This window comes from Triticum aestivum, chromosome 7D, assembly GCF_018294505.1.
Source record: "Triticum aestivum cultivar Chinese Spring chromosome 7D, IWGSC CS RefSeq v2.1, whole genome shotgun sequence".
Lineage (NCBI taxonomy): Eukaryota > Viridiplantae > Streptophyta > Magnoliopsida > Poales > Poaceae > Triticum > Triticum aestivum.
This window is the reverse complement of record NC_057814.1, coordinates 247,093,861-247,113,932: the sequence shown is the minus strand read 5'-3', so window position 1 is coordinate 247,113,932 and position 20,072 is coordinate 247,093,861.

Sequence of the window (20,072 nt, the reverse complement as noted above, 5' to 3'; positions counted from 1 at the left end):
TTATCCTCGGCCGCCGCGGGACCGACCTCGAGCGCCTATTTAAGGGATCCCCGAACTTGTTCAAGACCTCAGGCAACCCCAGGCCACCCCCATAGTACTCCCGCAGCCAGCAATCGACGGAGAGGGGCCTTCTTCCTCGTCTCCGGCCAGTTCGGCCGCCGCCGAGCTTCGGTGCAATACGTCGCAGCTAGGCCCTCCCCCACCCATCCATCGCCACCAAACGTCTCCCCATAGCCTTGCGGAGCTGCCTAGCACCTCAGCCGCGACCAAGGACCACCGGAGCCCAAAACTCACTTCGCTCCCGTAGCCCTCTCCGCCGCGGAGCTCGCCGCCGGTGACTTCCTCCGTCCCCACCTGCCCAACGACCACCGGGAGGACCGCCCAGGTCTGGCGGGTTCATCCCTGCCCTCAGGTGCCCTCGAGGAGCCGCAGTTCGTCGCCGGCGATCGCCGGAGTCCCGCTCCCGTTCGGCAGAGGAGAGGAGGGAGAGGGAAGAATGGTCAAACCTGACCAGTGGGCCCTCTGGACCCACTGTCAGTGACCCGCGCGCCGCCCACTCTGGTTAAGTGAAGGCGCATAAACCCCGGAGTACGTCTCCTATGCTGCGAAAGCGTATTCTCCCCCGAAACGTTTTCTTTTCTGGTTTTTATTAAAAACAGAGATTTGACCAATCTTTGACTGGCTATAACTTTTAAAATAAAACTCTAAATGAGTTGATTCTTTTTCCTACCTCTCCCAAATTTTATCTAGTTTATTTTAAGATTTATTTCAAAAGTATTTGAGACAACTTTTTGTACTGTGTTTGAAATATTTGTTATTTGAATATTTTTCAAAATAGGAAATGGAGAGAGAGGAAAGCTTTCAAAAAGTGCACCCTTTGCATACTCTTGAAGGCAAGCATTCTGAGCTCTGGCATAATATTTTTGTGTGGTGTTTTGATGCGGTTTCGACACCACTTTGACTTGGAGCATGTGTTGTTTCTATGTATCGATTCAGTCACACGCATAGGTGCGTTTTGGAGATGCTTTACTGTTGGTATGGATATGCTGGTGTTAGTGATCATCCTCGTGGGCTTCTCATGCATACCGGAAAGAAGCCGGGAGAGTCGTGGTCTTGGGTAGACACGAGCTTGTCCCTAGTTCCTCGTCGGGACGAGTGTGTCCGGTATGGCATGATGAGGTTTGATGAGCGGTGATTCTGTCTGTTAATGGAAATATTTTAGTTGTGTTAATCTTTTGGTGGATACTTGGACCACCTGAGTCGGTCGTAGGTCGAGTCTTGATCAGTAACTTCCCTATTTGTTTTGTACTACCACTTGTCCCTGTCGCAGACGGGGTACGGTTCAGTAAGTTGTCAACCCCTTACCAAAGCACACACCGTACAGAGAGGCCATGGTGGAAGATGCCGGAGGCCTCCGGTAGGCATGCCACCTGGTCCGGGGGCATGGGTGTTTCCGGTTGGGACCGAGAGGGGGGCACCCCTTAGAGTGCGCGTATATAAATTTGATCCCATGCTACGTCGAGGTTGTAGCCTCCCCACTTAGAGTTTTGCTTGACGGGTGTTGTGGGTGATTCCAGACACCGGTAAGTTAAGCTGGTGTGTGCAGGTCAGGCATGGTTTCAATTAAAAGGCCGTAGGCGGAATTAGTCCTGAGGGACTAAATAAATCCGTTACTCTAGGTAAAGAGTACACCCTCTGCAGAGGTCATATCTTTTTGGACAGCCATGTTCATTGGTAAGGACTACAGACTGAGATGGGTCTAGTAACGGTATTCGGATGGAGATACGGTTTGACTAGATCATAGTAGCGGTATTCGGATGGAGATACGGTTTGACTAGATCATAGTAACGGTATTCGGATGGAGAACGGCTAAAATTAGAACACAGTGACGGTCTTCGGATTGAGAAACGGCTGAACTGGATATTGTTTGTGACTGTGGCACATATGGACTTTGATCATTACTATTGTGGACTAACCATTTACTTTATTCGAATTATTGAGTATCCCTGGGACGGTTCTACCTCCTGGATATTCACTGTGATTATTCTTTTATAAGCCCTTTATGTGGTGTCACTCAGACGCCTCACTGCGGCATGTTCGTCATTTATTTATCCTTTATAAGCCCTTTATGTGGTGTTGCTCAGACGCCCGACTGCAGCATGTTCGTTATTTATTTATCCTTTATAAGCCCTTTATGTGGTGTCGCTCAGACGCCCGACTGCGGCATTGTTAATTTATTTGCAACTTTTCGAGGAGTCATTTCAGACACTCGACCAGCGCATTCTATTTCTACTCCCGTATTGCATGCTCCTATTTTACCTACATGCGTGCATCACAGATTTTCGTTCACTTCATGGCAGACGTTATCATCATAAAATATTTCGGAGCATGACTATCTCTCATTATATTATACCCGTGTTCTTAATGTTTGCGAGTACATTCAAACGTACTCACTGGTTTGTCCCTGGCTATTGTCTTGGCCAGATTTCTTGTGTGGAGAAGAGCGTTACGATGACAGCCCCGGATCCTACGCTATGATGATAGCAGCCTCGCGAAGATAGGAGTTATCCTGGTCAGCTGTTCTTGTGGGAAATGGAGTCCCATAGACACAGATGAACCACAAACCGCTGCCGCCATCAACCACTAGAAACCAAGTGTTGTACTCTTAGGCCACAATAGTCTTGTACTACATATTTTGTACTTTGCTTGGAATTCTTGTATCAAGTTGGTGCCTCATCAGCTAACAGTAATCCTGGGGCTGATGAGCACAAAGGCCGCTTTCTAGGAAATAATGTCCCGAAAAGCCGGTCGTGACAACATTGCTCCTTCTCACCTTCCCCGGCGGAGAGGATCCGGCTGGATCTGTGACCAGCGGTGAGCAGAGAGAGAGAGTGTGGCAACTGTTGTCGTGTTTAGATCTGGAAAGGACGAGACAGTGTGAAGAGAGCAACACTAGCAAGCAAGCGCGGAGGCTCCTGCCTATATAGTGGAGTAGTAGTTTTCTTATGTCTACCAGAGCCGGCTTGACCTCGTCAATGACTGTCGAGAAGTCTTCATGCACGTGCCCCGGAGGAGCAGTTGTCGTCATTTAGATCTGAAGCACCGGATTATAACTTATAACACGAAAAAATGCCACATGACAAGAAACCATAACCTCACTGCCCAAAGGAGACAACATGAATCCCGACGGACAAACTAGACGAGGATCAAAGCTCAAATTAAAGATAAACTGATAGAAAAGGGGTCCGTCGATAGATGTCCTAATTAACATAGCCGGCTTGACCTAGATGGAAGCCGAGTAGTCTTCGTGCATGTGCCCCCAATGACCAGCGCCTTGGAGGAACTCAGTTGTCGCTGTTTAACCCTCGCAGTGATCCGAAGCACATGACACCTAATATTGCGAGATGACAAGAAACCTTTTTTTAGATTTCTCATCAGAACTACAGCCCTTTACAACACAGCCTGCACGATATGTAGATGATAGCCAATCCAGGCGTGTCTGCTAGAGTCTGGTCACATGCATGGACAAAATGATCTTCCGTGTCATGCAGGGATCGTCTAGGCACCAATGTCTGTACAACACTTCTCTAGTACTATCGCTCGTCTCTCTCTTATATTAACTCACCCGACTTGCGGGGCCAGGGAGTGTGCCTATGGTCGGTTCTCGATTGCCGTCCCACATGTGTGTGGAAATGCAATATGACACGCGTTCCATTCGGAGAGCGGCGTGCCAGACCGACCGACCGTCTGGGGTGCCACGTGAACACGATGAGCGTGCTGTATACTCCGTACATGTGTACCGCCGTTTTCTTGAGGCTTTGCTCCATGGGACAATCCATGGATACAATATTAGTATAATGTACTGTTTAAAAGTCGAGGGCGGGGCTTCTCCCACGCGGTAGGCGGGGCAGTTCCACCTAGTCGGTTCGACATAGATGCGAGAAGATGAGGGAGTAGGATGCTGCAAATGTAGGGTTGTGTGATTTGACAGCGAGTTACTGCTGGACAGGTGGGGCCCCGTGATTTGACTTGGCATTTTATCATTTTAACTGCGGAGCTACGACCGGCGTGAGTCTCCCGATTCCTGACCACCTCCATGGTATACAGGTGCCTCTCCCAATGCTCCACCATGTAGAGGCTGGCTCTTGCATGAGAGCCCACTCCTCCACTCTTTCCTTGCCTCTTTCGTCCACATATGCAAAAATGCCATGTAAGCGGGCTTAAAGACCACTATTGTACTTGCTCGTATAGTTGCTAAGCCTACCACATAGGCATAAAGTCTGATGTGGCAAGTTAATTACTCCCTCCGTCTAGGTGTGCAAGTCATCTTACGAAAACCAAATAATCCCAAAACACTTACGCGCGGAACTTCTAGTACATCGTTTCTTGTTTCTTGACATATCAACCAATAAGAGATGTGGGGTGTGCATGCTTTTAATGACTTGAGACTACCATTTCATTAGAAGAGGTCACTCCTTGGCAAATGCAATAAATACTACAAAGAAAGAGATAAAGAGAAGTAAAACAATACTCTTATAGCCAACCTTATAGCTAACCTTGTTGTATGAGTGACTAAGTGATGACTATGAATGACATGCCAACATCAGATAGCCTAACACACCGTGTTAAATCTCCAAGGGCGCGACCGCGCGAGCGAGGCGACAGTTGTGGTAGGTGCAACCATGATACGGGCTGCTGGCAGCCCTTGGATCTGAGATCGAATGGTCGCATGCTAAGTTGCTGAAAATTTGCAGAATAACCCTCCAGGATAGGATATTCACCCATAGGTCTAGAACACGCCATGCAACCGTTCGATCTCACATCCCAGGGCTCTCGGAAGCCCGTATCATTGGAGAATGGAAAGCTTCGTATCACCTGTAATTTTCCCGACGCTTGACATGATATCGAAAGCCATTTAATTGGGCGTCGAGTAGACATGACTTCTAATTGGGCCCCCATAGTACCGTGCATGAGTCCATTTTCCACCAGGTAAGCCACTACCCTGCCGTTCGCATGCCCCACTCAGCATTTTTACAAAAACCGCTGGTAGTTCGCTCCTACTCGTCCCCGGACGTCCTTTAACATTACGGCAGTTCGCTCCTAGTCGTCCCGTCCTTTCACATTACGGCAGTTCCACTAATCCTAACCCTCCTCCCAAATCCATGGCATCCCAAATCTCCATGATCGGCGGTGAGTACAAGGTTAGAACCGTCACCGGCGATGAGTTCGACGTCATCTACACCCATTCTTCCGCGACGGTGAAAGGATGCCTTGCTCGCTTCAGACGCATGTTCGAAAACTCAAAGGATGAGTGGGTCGCTGGGCTAGATGTCGAGTACACCACAGTCCTAGAAAGCAAGAAGAATCTAAAGGAGGCAGAGAAGAAGAAGCCCGCCATGATCCAGGTTTGCGTGCATGACTTATGCTTGGTCTACCACATATGCCATGCCGACGTTGAGTGTGAGGAATTTAAGAACTTCCTCAAGGGCGGCCGAGTCAAATTCTTTACTGTATACTTTAGGAACGACAAGGATGTCCTGGATCGGATAGGCCTCATTGTGGACAACCCCTTCGACCTCCAGAAGAAAGGGCTGGTGCCCTCTCGTGATCAACCTTCGATGCTGACACTGGCTGGAGCCTTGGTTCATCCTTCGTACGGTACACTAAAGAAACCTCCGTTCAAGTTTCATCATGCATGGGAGTGGAATGTACTAGATATAGACCACATCCACTACGCTGCAATGGATGGCTACCTTTGTTTCAATATCTACAAGGGTTGGATGAAGAGCAAGAGCCAAGTGTGAGGTTCAAGCAAAGAAGTATCGCCCAAGAGGAAGAGGGACAAGGACGAAGTCGAGCACATGGACGAGGAGTCCGAGTAAGGTGGCGGTGTCGTTGCTCATGGTGGTTCTAATGCAGTGTCTACCGAATTAGTTGCTTAGTTTAATTTCAGGTGTGCTTAGTTTTATTTGAGGGGTGTGTTGTGCTGAGCCCCCAACGGAACTATGTTATGTTCCTTCTCGTTACTTTAACTCTTCAGTACGTACATACTAGTATTTCTTACAGTTCATCTTTTAGTTGGTATAGTACTACCAGTCGTTTCTTCACATTTTATACGTACAATATATATGGACAACATCATATAGCCAGTAGTTTAGTTGTCAAAGAATTTTAGGGTGCTTAGTTTTATTTGAGGGGTGTGTTGTGCTGGACACCATTATTGTGACTCAAATATCTTTGGCCATGTATAATGACATAAATACCGATGGACCAACATGCCAGCTCTCCATCTATCTAACTACAGTAAAATAAAGTATGGGGCCTACTTGATCCCAATAGCGGGGCCACACTTATTTTCCTGTAAAATCATTCACTTGGTTAGTCCTGACAAGCGGGGCCACACTTATCATTGTGAGAATCGGCTTGTCATATAACATGGTCAACGGGTTTGACGTGAAAATAACAATGTATAATGGCATTTTTGAGCAAACAACTAACTTAACGATGGCATTTTTGAGATATCTAATTGCATTTTTGAGCAGGCATCTCACGGATTGATGGCATTTTTGAGTAGTTGTAACTTCTAATGGCAAAACTGAGTAGTGATACACAACTAGTGGCATAAATAATAAGAACCCAATAATTAAATAGGTATACTAATTTATTTAATATAGTTTAGTACCCCATTTAAGCACGTACTAGCTTTTTTAATAGTACTATATGCATAATTTGGCGACGAGCGCTCTCTATATATACCACCTTTTTTCTTTAATTTCATCTTATTAGTTTTGCTCCATGGCGCAATCCATCGATACTACTACAGTACAAAAGTATACATTTTTTAAAAGGCTAGAGGGCGGGGTAGTCTAGCTTGGTCGGTTTCAAGAGAGGCGAGGGCCTTTGTGATTTGACGTCTCATTACTGCTGGAAGGCGGGGCCTTGTGATTTGACTGCTCGTATAAATGTGTCGACGACCTGAGGAGGAGCAAAGAACCGTGCGGTATACTCAAGTTTTCCACTGGAGTAGTACGACGGAGGAGCACGAAACACGGCAGCCCAGTGCCATATGGCGATAAAAATGATCTAATTTGCTAGTCATCTCATTGTTAGCATTGTTCTATTCATGCCTCGCAGAGAACATGACACGTGCGGCGAAACACCCTAAGCAAAAGAAGAAACACAGGAGCAAAAGAAGAAGGAAGATTGTCACCCCCAAAAAAGAAGGAAGACGCACACACAAGTCTGGGGCGCTGCTCTCTACTACATGAAGGGTTGCTGGCCGCGGAGTCGTAACTGCTTCTTCATCGCCTCCACAACCTCCATCTCCTTGCGCGCCTCCTCCGCCATCTTCTTCATTCTGTCCATGACGCGGGATTTCTCGACGTGAGCCTTCATCATCTATTCCACAACTGCATTACGTACCTTGACAGCAGCCGGGTGCTTGATGCGGAGCTTCGCCAACTCCTCCTTCTCTTCCATGACGAGGGCCTGCAACATCTTCATCGAGGAACTACTATTCTCATGCAGCTTCTTCCAGCCGGCATTCTCCTCCTTCAGCAGGTCGAGCTCGTGGCAGAGCTTCGCCTTGTCCTCCCGAAGTTGCAGGATTTCGCCGGTCACCTTCTTCTCCGAGGCAATGCTCTTCTTCAGCAGCATCACCAAGCCGGCAGTTAACTCCCCCTGCTCATTGAGCTCAGCGGGCATGTCGCCGAGGCTCTCCTTCAGCAGCTCCACCAAGCCATGGATGAACTCCTTCTGCTTATTGAGGTGCTTATTGAGCTGATCGGGCATGCCGTCGAGGGATAACGACTAAAGCGCAGCCAGCTTGGCATGTTCGCCTCCGCGGCTAGGGCGCTCCTGGAAGCCATCGCCTGCCCGTGATAGATTTTCGAGGTCTCTGCATGGCGGCGAGCCCTCTCTTTTTTTCCGCAGCTTTGGTTGCCGCTCCCTTGTTATGAGTAGTTCTCGACCTAGAGCTCTGCACACCGGCCATGGCAAGGACGGACAAAGAAGAAGGACTTATGAGGAGGAAGGTAGAGTAATTTTCGGTTAGGTAGTTCCCCTTTTATAACCTAAGTACTAGCACTAGTACTAAAACCTGCATAGTGCGAACATGTTCAGGTTTGGTACGTACTAGTAGGTGTGAGCAAGCTTGCACTTAATTGTAGCACTAGTACTTTGGAATGTGATGGGAACAAGGTAAAGATTAATTGATGGTTATGGTTTCGAGGCCCGAAACGGCTCCCGATGAGTTTAGTGGAACATAAATTTCAAGTGCTCCCTCCATCTCAGTTTACAAGGCTTGCACGTGTATCTAGGTCGTCAATGTAACTTATACAAATAAAAATTTTAACATAAAAAATATATCATTAAAAAATAGAATACTTGAAGTTTGTAATGATATATTTTCCGTAATGAATGCCTCTTATTAAGTTGGTCAAATTAACGACCTAGGTACACGTGCAAGACTTGTAAACTGAGATAGAGGGAGTACTACACTGCTCAAATGCGGTCGCACAAGTCAGTGATGCAACTGGTCGTATGTCAGACCAAGCCGATGTGTGTCCCTTCGGTGAGACGCGGGTCCAACCGACAGTCTATTGGTGCGACCGGCCGTAAAGTATTACACGATGGAGACTTCTGGTTGTGGCTTCGGTTGATTGTCACGACCAAGCATTCTAAAACTAGTGATAAATCAATTACCATGTTTTTCCAAATGACCAAGTATTTTCACAAGAATACAATACATATAGATGGAGTGATTGTCAAGGTTGCAAACCGACATGGCGTTGCAAGTTCACTGCAGCAGCAACCGACTAGGTCACTGCATCGCTGGCGGGAAAGGTGGGCAGCTCACCTCGCCTACGATGCAAGCCTAGCGGCGCCGCCGCAACTGGTCCCGGGATTTGGCTTCTCCTACCGCCCATTTGAACAGCTGCACCGGCTGCTCATGCCATTGCGCAGGCATGTGCGTTCTTCCTTTGAAGTCGACTCCGTGAATATGATCTCTGTCGTTAGCCCTAGCTCGAAATCAAGGCGATGCTGCCAGATGCTGACATCGCTCAACATCTCTCCCCTGAGATCGACTTGCGCTTCCGCCTTGTGCTGTGCCAGGCGCAGCTCCTTGGAACTTCTCTCCAATCGATGCAACGCTTCCTGGATCCGATTTGCCCTTGCTACCCACCACCTGAAACGCAGCCCTGGCATGTCCTCCGGCGCCACCGATATGTGATTCTAGAGCAATGGATCCCCTCTAAAACACATGTGGGTTTTGCTCAAAGGCGGCAGTGCTGCGGGCCGCAGCGAGAGGGCAGCCCGCGGGATCCAGGGATCTAAGGGATTATCCATGGCGGGATCCTCCATGGCGGGATCCGGTGGGAGAGGCGGGGAGGCGAGCCTAGGCACTGGGAGAGCCCTACGAGGGTAAGATATAGATAGTACTACTCCACTCCGTCCATATTTAAATACAAAGGCCACCAACAGTAGCCCTGGCAAAAATTGATCATGCCGCCTGCGTCCTGGTTTATTGGCCCCCCTTTTTTGTGCCACTTTTTATGACATGCATAAATATTATGTTACTTACAAATATGGTCAAAAATTGTCAGAAAATACGAAGGAGACCAATGGAAGTACTGGCAACGCATGATTTAACTACTCGCATGCGCGCAGTGGAGTAGTAATGTCTTTCTTCCGCCCTCATGTCCAGTCAATTTGCATGCGCTCTATTAATTGACCATCAATTAAGTGAATGACTTTACACGCGTCAAATTATCACATGGGGTGGATATTCGTACAAAAATGCGCCCCCGTGTACTCCGTGTGCATGCGAGTAATACGTCTCCGTCGTATCTATAATTTTTTATTGTTCCATGCCAATATTATACAACTTTCATCTACTTTTGGCAACTTTTTATACTATTTTTGGGACTAACATATTGATCCAGTGCCCAGTGCCAGTTCCTGTTTGTTGCATGTTTTTTGTTTCGTAGAAAATCCATATCAAACGGAGTCCAAACGGGATAAAAACTGACGGAGATTTTTTTGGAATATATGTGAATTTCAGGAAGTGGAATCAACGCGAGACGATGCGCTTGGGGGGCACGAGGGTGAGGAGCGCACCCTAGGGGGTCAGGCGCGCCCTGGGACCTCGTGGCCACTCCGTAAGGAGGTTGGTGCCCTTCTTTCTCCGCAAGAAAGCCAATATCCGGATAGAAATCGTGTCCAAATTTCAGCCCAATCAAAGTTACGGATCTCCGGGAATATAAGAAGCAATGAAAGGGCAGAATCAGGAACGCAGAAACAGAGAGAGACAGAGAGACAGATCCAATCTCGGAGGGGCTCTCGCCCCTCTCATGCCATGGAGGCCATGGACCAGAGGGGAAACCCTTCTCCCATCTAGGGAGAAGGTCAAGGAAGAAGAAGAAGAAGGGGGGCTCTCTCCCCCTCTCTCCCGGTGGCGCCGGAACGCCGTCGGGGCCATCATCATCACCGCAATCTACACCAACACCTCCGTCATCTTCACCAACATCTCCATCACCTTCCCCCATCTATCTATAGCGGTCCACTCTCCCGCAACCCGCCGTACCCACTACTTGAACATGGTGCTTTATGCTTCATATTATTATCAAATGATGTGTTGCCATCCTATGATGTCTGAGTAGATTTTTGTTGTCCTATCAGTAATTGGTGAATTGCTATGATTGGTTTAATTTGCTTGTGGTTATGTTGCTGTCTTTTGGTGCCCATCATATGAGCACGAGCGTGGATCACACCATAGGGTTAGTTGTATGTTGATAGGACTATGTATTGGAGGGCAAGAGTGACAGAAGCTTCAACCTAGCATAGAAATTGATGCATACGGGATTGAATGGGGACCAATATATCTTAATTCTATGGTTGGGTTTTACCTTAATGAACGTTAGTAGTTGCGGATGCTTGCTAATAGTTCCAATCATAAGTGCATAGAATTCCAAGTCAGGGATGACATGCTAGCAGTGGCCTCTCCCACATAAAACTTGCTATCGGTCTAGTAAAGTAGTCAATTGCTTAGGGACAATTTCGCAACTCCTACCACCACTTTTCCACACCCGCTATACTAACTTTATTGCTTCTTTACCTAAAACAGCCCCTAGTTTTTTTACGTGCTCTTTATTATCTTGCAAACCTATCTCACAACACCTACAAAGTACTTCTAGTTTTATACTTGTTCTAGGTAAAACGAACGTCAAGCGTGCGTAGAGTTGTATCAGTGGTCGATAGAACTTGAGGGAATATTTGTTCTACCTTTAGCTCCTCGTTGGGTTCGACACTCTTACTTATCGAAAGAGGCTACAATTGATCCCCTATACTTGTGGGTTATCAAGACCTTTTTCTAGCGCCGTTGCCGGGGAGTTATAGCGTGGGGTGATTATTCTCGTGTGTGCTTGTTTGCTTTGTCACTAAGTAGTTTTTATTTTGTGCTCTTGTTTCCTATCTTTAGTTATGGGTAGGAAACGCAAAATACCAAAAAAATTAGTTGTACCTACTACACCAATGGTTGAAGAACCACTCAAAATCTATCACACTCCTGAAGCTTTTTTACTTGGATCATCTTCGATCCCTATGTGCTCGTGCTGAAACCCCAACTAGCTTAGTTGAGGCCAAATCTTTAGATGAGCATGCTTGTTATGTGCGACACCGCTTATCTCAAAAAGGGAAACTTTTACTGGATCAAATTCATCGTTTGCAATGCTATGCCTGGAATTTATGTGAAATATATGATTTTACTTGTTGTTCCGAAGACCCTAAGAAACACCTTCCCTACCAATGTGAGTTTAGTGATAATGGAATCGTATCTTCGTATACTAAGGGTGTTTATAATTACTATGATGTTCAACAAATTGAAGAATTTGTTGCTTTTAGGGGTACTTGTGAAATTGCTTCTTTTATTGAAGAGTGTGATACTACTCTCTACAAATCTGAAAATTTAGCCATACTTAAATATTGCTATGATAATTATGCTTCTAATCCTTATATTAAACCATATATTGAGGACTCCTCTGCTGTCCAAGAAGAGACTAATATTTTGCAGGAGTCTATGGAAGAAGAAATTGATGAAACTGTGAGCTCATTGGATGAAAAAGATGAGGAGAAGAGCGAAGAACAAAAGGAGGAAGAGCGGATTAGCTACCCATGCCCACCTTCTAATGAGAGTAACTCTTCAACTCATACATTGTTTAATTTCCCTTCGTGCTTACCGAAGGATGATTGCTATGATGATTGTTATGATCCCGTTGATTCTTTTGAAATATCCCTTTTTGATGATGCTTGCTATGCTTGTGGCCAAGATGCCAACATGAATTATGCTTATGGAGATGAACTTGCTATAGTTCCTTATGTTAAACATGAAATTGTTGCTATTGCACCCACACATGATAGTCCTATTATCTTTTTGAATTCTCCAAACTACACTATATCGGAGAAGTTTGCACTTATTAAGGATTATATTGATGGGTTGCCTTTCACTACTACACATGATGATTTTGATAGATATAATATGCATGTGCTTGCTGCTCCTTGTCAGTGTCAAAAACGGCGGATCTCGGGTAGGGGGTCCCGAACTGTGCGTCTAATGTCGATGGTAACAGGAGACGGGGGACATGATGTTTACCCAGGTTCGGGCCCTCTTGATGTTTACCCAGGTTTGGGCCCTCTTGATGGAGGTAATACCATGAGATCGTAATGGCTAAACCCTAGATGTCTAGCCTGTATGATTATGATTGCCTCTACGGACCAAACCCTCCGATTTATATAGACACCGGAGGGGCCTAGGGTTGTACAGAGTCGGTTTACAACGGAAGGCATCTACATATCCGCACGCCAAGCTTGCCATCCACTCAAAAGAGAGTTCCATCCGGACATGGGAGGAAGTCTTCTGTCTTGTATCTTCATAGCCCATTAGTCCGGCCCATGTTACACACTCCAGACGCCCGAGGACCCCTTGATCCAGAACTCCCTCAGTAGCCCCTAAACCAGGCTTCAATTACGATGTGTCCGGCGCGCAGATTGTCTTCGACATTGCAAGGCGGGTTCCTCCTCCAAATACTCCAAAACAGCCTTTGAACACAGAAAACGTGTCCGGCTCATCAAAACAAGTAACTCACACACACGCAGAGAGTATAATATTTCACGAGTCCAATCTACTGACAACTTTTGTAGCGTGACATCACATCGCTGCCCGGTCATTATTTCAAACCGTTTTTTAGCCTCCCGCTCCACGTTTCAAGATGCGGTTTTATTGGCACATCTTGTCGAAGCAGAGATCGTGTCCCATTATTGCGGGATTCTCATCAATACGGGCGTGGGTAATCCAACCGCGCTGTCTGCACGGCCTTTGGGGAATAGGCGAGTTTTAAGGCAAGTGGGGAGGCACTGGACATTCGCTGCCTTTATAAGGAGATAAGGACTCACCTTTTCACCCACGCCTTCTTTCTCTCTGCCCACCCACTCTCGAGCTCCAGTGCCCAAGCTTCCATCCTTCCCACCTCAAAAAAGCACTCCGACCATGTCCGAATCTGGAGTGCAAGGAAAGTGGATGGCCTCCTCCCACTACAAAAAAATACACTTCCGTGATGATACGTGTTTGTCACAGTAGGTCACGTTTTCTGTCATGCATGTACATCCATGAAAAATTTATGACAGAATCAAGATAGTCATAACTGTGCTGTCGTAGAAGTGTTCCATGACATTACCAAAATTATCATCACAGAAGTGTCCACTTCCATGACAATAAATCACGCGTCACAGAAGTGCTTTCATCAAGGGTGACTGACACGTGGCATCCACCGTAACGGAACGCCGTTAAGCTATCGGGTGCGGTTTTGGATCCGATAACCCGTTAACAGCCCCGACCAATGGGGATTTTGCACGTGTAAAATCATCATTGGCTGGAGGAAACACGTGTCGGCTCACCATTGGGACAGATGTCATCCACTCATTGGACCCAAAGCGCGTATGATACGTCGACACGTGGCACGGCCCAACAGAGGCCCATTCGTGTGAAAAGGCCGGCCCGTTTGACTTGGTCAAAAGGGTGCGGGCCGGCCCACGGCAAGCCTGTTAAGGGCTTGTTCGCATATAGCCCATTTACAGCCCGCTATCCCAGGGCCCGTTTACGGCCTATCCGAATTAGGCCCAGTAGCATCATCTGAGCCGTCCAATATAATTCCAGCCCATTTTAACTTCCGTCCCATGTATGGCCCATGACATCTTTCGGCCCATATGAGGCCCTTAGTAACCCTCGGCCCCTTAACGGCCCGTGGTAAAACTGGCCCGTAATGAACAGTGTATCACTTTATACCCATTAACGGCCCATTATTCAGTTGGGCTGTTTCCAGCCCATGATATCTTTTGGCCTTGTTAGGGCCCATTTATTCTTGGGCTCATTTCCAGCATTTGGTTACTTACGGCCCATTACTGTCATTTTCTGCTTGTGGGCCAAATTCAGCCCGTGGTTACAGTCGGCCCGTTTGCGGCCCGTTAATATGTTGGGCCGTTTTCATGTCGAAAAAAACCCGTTGGGCTGTTTTCATAGAGTTGTCAAACACGGATGATAAACGGCCCGTTATTGTCCATGAATAGTACGACCCATGATTGGAGAAATGACGATAGGCCCCGTAGAAGGCCCATGGATCCTATGGCCCGTAAAAGGCCCATGGATCATACGGCCCGTAGAAGGCCCATGGATCCTACGACCCGTATAGAAGGCCAATGGATCCTACGGCCCGTAGAAGGCCCATGGATCATCCGGCCCGCAGGAGGCCCATGGTTACAACAGTCCGTGTGTTGCCATGATTGGTTTGGCCTAGTTTCCAAAAATAGGTTATTGTGGCCACTAGAAAAACACAGAAAAAGAACTGCAGTGACTGCAAGCAAACAACTAAACAAGACAATAAGGAAATAAATAATCAAGCAATTAACGCTAGCCTATTACCGCTATTACACATATTACATCCACTGGGCATCAAAGTTCGCCACCAGTGCAAATATAGGGAACAAAGCAGCATATTACATACACTGGCCGTCAAAATTGGCCACCAGTGCAAATAAACGCGGCAGCAAAACAAGAGCATAACTGAAACAACTTCATAAGAGCTCAAGGAACATGGTATCCACCATGCTGGCAATAAGCTTAGCAAGCTTATTAGCTTTTTCCTGTTTGGCGCTAAAATCCTCCAATGCTTGCTGTTGCACCAGAAAGTATGCATCTGAATGCTCCAGGGACTCCCGCAGTCCTTCCGCTTCTTGTCACAGCACAGCTGATCGATGTCTTTCAGCTTGTAGTTGAGACTCAAGAAACCGAACTGATTCAGACAGTGAGTTTGAATAGCTTGTGCAAGCGGTAGTGGCCAGTAACTCCAACACTAAACCAAGACAGGACTTTGGGGTTGTCTCACTGTCTTCGAGATAGTCTTCCTTAGCTGTTTTATCAGCTTTGTTGGAGACCAACAAGGATGTGTCACTATTTCTGAACCTTATCTGCATTACTTCCTTTACCATAGCTTAATAAGGCACTCTTCCCCAATATTCTGTCAGCATTCTCAAAGAAGAAACAAGCAGACACATAACAGTTTAGCATGTACTAGTATATGAAACTCATTTCGGTGAACCAGTTCATTAGTAAGGTAGACAGGATTAAACTACCAAGTCTTCCAAGTACTAGTACATAACAAAAGCATCAAACAAACATATATCTATGTCCTATGGTCACTGCATTGTCTTGCCAAATCAAAATAGAGACACGGTTCAACTCATATCAGTTCAAGACAAAGCAGCAGTGAAAGAATACAAAGTGTGGGAACCTACACAGCACAACAAGATTTCAGATGGGAACCACGGGTCTACATGTACAACAACACTATTGGCTCTGTTGTGATACTAGTAATGTGCATGATATGAGAAGTCAACTGTAAACACAATTGAAATTCAAATCAACAGAGCTATTGATAAGAGCAAGCCTGTTAAAGAAACATGTGTGAACATACCTGCTTTGCCATTGCAGTTTCGATTGGATCCTTCAATTTAAAAATAAGTTTGTATGAGTAAATACAGTGATACAAGAGCAAAGTAGTATGCACGATAGCAATCATAGTTAAAAAGGCGCGCCTAAGCGAGCGTGTAAGCGCGCCTAGGCTCTAGGCGTTGGTGAAACGCATTGCGCATAACTACGCTTAATCTGTGCGTAACTGCGCATAAGCATGCACTTTGGTTAGTAAAGCGCAAGGCGGTGGCAAAATGCACAATTAACACCTAGCGCTTTTTTGAACTATGATAGCAATGGAATCTTAAATTAGAACAGTTGTTCTTCAGGTATAGGCACTTGTTCTACATGAACAGAGTACAGTAAGACGTAAGAATATAGTACTTAAAAATAGAAAATGAGCTCATAGACCTTACCACATTCTTGGTTCGGGACCAATGCAGAACAAGGCGTTCCCAGTCATCGTCCAGTAAATGTGTCTCAGGAGAACGTAAGGGAATTTGATGAGTTTCTTTGCCGGTGAAGTACGTTTTCTTCAGGTAATTCCGATACTGCCACCAAGCATTCTTGAAGATAGCAAGGTATTAGCACAGGTTACCTCATCCTGAGTTCCCAAATCGGTCCTTCTCTATAGAGAAAAGTGGGAAATTTTGCTGTATTATAACCATCATGGAGATAGGATGTATGGGACAAAGCATAGTAATTGCCATGAATAACATTACTTACACATAACTCCTGGACAAACACCTGCAACTGGCATTTTCCTTCATCTTCAGTATAATATTTCCAAGATGGGAAGATACACACATACGATTTAACAATATCAAATGCGATAGATGCTAAACTACGACTAGTTGGTTGTGCTTCCTCCACAGGAATAGGCATACTAACTGGTGGAGTTGGGGTTCGCCGTGGTAGTACTGGCCCTTTGGGCACTGAAGCTGCCTTACTAACTGCTCTTGTTTGGGAGCTCTGTGGTGGAGATGGTGCTGTGTCAACAAGAACTGGGTTACTATCTGCTGGGGTTGGGGTTAGATTGGGTGAAGCTGGTTCTCTGTCCATCGCAGTAGGGGTATAATCTGCGAGAGTTTGGGTTATGTGTGGTAGGGCTGGTTCTCGTGCATGTACAACCGGGGTGCTATCTCCACCAAGAGGTAGCACTGTTTTATTTGAACACCGTGTTTTTAGTCCGCTAGATGCTGGCATCACCTGCTCCAATTCAAATGGCTGATAAACAGGAAACATAGTTGAATGTACAAACATTGTATGAGAGACAGATGCAATAGATAGTGTGGAAAAAAGAGGGCATGAAATAGTTGACATGTATATTGTTTAACTAAAACGGATAGCATGACATAATTTCACATATATGATGTCTATCTAAACTGGATAGCATAGTATAACATAATTCAAAGATATGATGAATAACTAAACAGGATCGCATGACATAATTCACCTACATGTTATCTAAGTAATCAGGATCGCATCATTTAATTCACGTATGTGATTTATATGCTAAACAGAGGGCATTAGATATGGTGTCTGAACTAAGAACACGGTGTTGAATATTGTGTATATGATGTCTAATCTATGCAATGCAAGACACCATATGCATGATATGAGCAGTATAACCGTGCCAAGTTAGAGCATACACCTCGATGGGGGAATATGACTGGTCATCTGTCTCTGAATCCATCTCTGAGGAGCTATCGGGACCCAACAAGAGATCTGCTTCGACAGGTAGCACTATCTGCTCAAAAGGCCTTGTTTTCACTCCAGATTTTTCAATCTCCCACCCAAATGGCTGATTCAGAGGAAGAGTAGTTAAATGTACAAACATTGTCGACAAATGGAAATGTAATGAAGAAAAGGATGGGCAAGATATCATTCAAATATATGATGCCTGGTTAAACAGGATGGCATTGCACATTTCACGTATATTATGGCTGGCTAAAAGACATGAGACTGCACAATTCCCATATACGATATAGAAACTAAACAGGTGGCATTACAGAACATGTCTAAACTAAGCAGATGACATATATGATTTCAAAAGTAGGCACTGCAAGGCAACATATGCATGATATGACTAACATCATCATGCCAAGGTAGAGCAAACACCTTGGGGGTAAATAGGAGTGGTCGGCGGTGTCTGAATCCGCCTCAGAACAGATATCTTCCTCTGGATTACAATCTGGAGAGGGGTGGGGAGGGTTTGCCATTGAACCCACCATGGAGCGATGTCTGCATGACATTGTATTGCCGCGCAAAACTCTTCTCTTTTTCTCTACATGTTCAGCATGACTGTGTACAATATCTGACATGCATACGAAAAAAATATGGTGAGATTATGTAAGGAGAGCATGCAGAAATTTAGAGTGATGGTAACAACCAGTGGATGGATCCAAAAATAATGATAGCAGGCTGATGATTGCTTTAATTTAATAAAAAGACATATGATGATTGCTTTACTATTTGTTTCCCACCCAAGATGAACAACATAGGCATACCCTAGGTGAACCAGATATTAGACAGAGATACTATCCATTGCTTCCTCGATATGTGCCCCATAACTAATTTAGAACTCAAGTTTGAACATTAATTTGGACCTGACTTGGAGTCCAAGAGGTGAATAGGACGATAAAGTAGCAGGTAATTTTAAGCAATGCATAACATAAGCAGAATCAAAAGAGTGTGACCTCTCTTGTGGACCCGTGTACTCCTCAGGTTCATCTGCTGAGTCGATGATGGTGATGCCGTTGCGGTGGGTGCCGACGGCAGGGAAGGAGATCTGAGGCGGCGAAAGATGGTCAGGAGTCGTGATGTCTGGTTTGGTGGATGTTTCTGTCGATGGAGCACCTCAGGTGAGGTGGACGACGTCGCGGCAGGAGCAGGACAAACCACACAAAGTTCCCTTCGACACCTACCTGTAACTGAAGTAATTCTGTAAGGGCTCATTTGGCTTGCATGATTCTAAAAATGCAGGGATAGGAAAAACACCGGAATAGGATAGGAATGCACATGGTAAACAGAGCATTTGTAAACACATGATTTCTGTCAACTTGGGTGTTTGGTTTACAGGAATTGGAAGAGCAGAGGAGTGCAAAGAAACATGGCCAAAATAAAGTGAAACCATATGAAAGCGTGTACAGTTAGAATGTTATTCTGCCACTAATGCACTTGGTCTTGTTTTCATGCATAGGATTTTGAAAAGTAGGTCCAGGTGGATGTTTTGCTTCATTCCTTTCAACAAAATGCATGAATAATTGAATAGTAGAGTGCCATTGGAAAATTCCCTATTGCTATGTTTTTCCGTTGAACCAAAATAGTCCTAATGGATCGACATGAATGTATAGTAATAAGTGATGCAACAAGTGTATAACCTCTTTGCCGTAGCCGTGTCGACCTCAGCATCATTGGGTTGGTCGCTGAAGCAGTTGAGGCAGAGGTGGCTGTCGGAGGTGTGGAGGAAGATCTAAGGAATCTGTAGACGGCGTCCATGGCACTGCTCTGTTGTGATGGATCGTTCTGTCGTTGGAGCAGCCCCGGTGAGCCGTAAGACGTCAAGGCTGAAGCAGCACAAGACAGACATCGTCAATCTCAAGTGGGATTCTAATAGCATCTCCAATAGATGATGTAAAATAGATGTAAAATTTACATCACCAAAAACCACCTGACTACAACAGATGAGGTAAAAAGTGCTGACTCTGAACTTAACTGTCGAAACTGAAATTTACTGTGGAATCTGAAGGTTACTGTCGAAACTGAACGCAATGGTAGCAGAGAGGCACTTGACATGTAGTTTAGGGAGGGCCTGTAGTTCATCTTCAACCTGCACCCCCCCGAGCCGCCAGCCACCACCGGCCGAACCGCCGGCCCCAGCGCCGCCTCGCCGCCCCGAAACAACTCCCCACCGCCGGTTCGCCGCTGCCCCGGCCAGCCCTATAGGCCCCCCGCCCCCATCCTGAACCCTAAGATAGATAGTGGGGTACCTCTCCAGCGAGCCCCTGTCCCCGCTGCGGGTGGTTCTTCCTTAACTCCGGCGAGCCCCCCA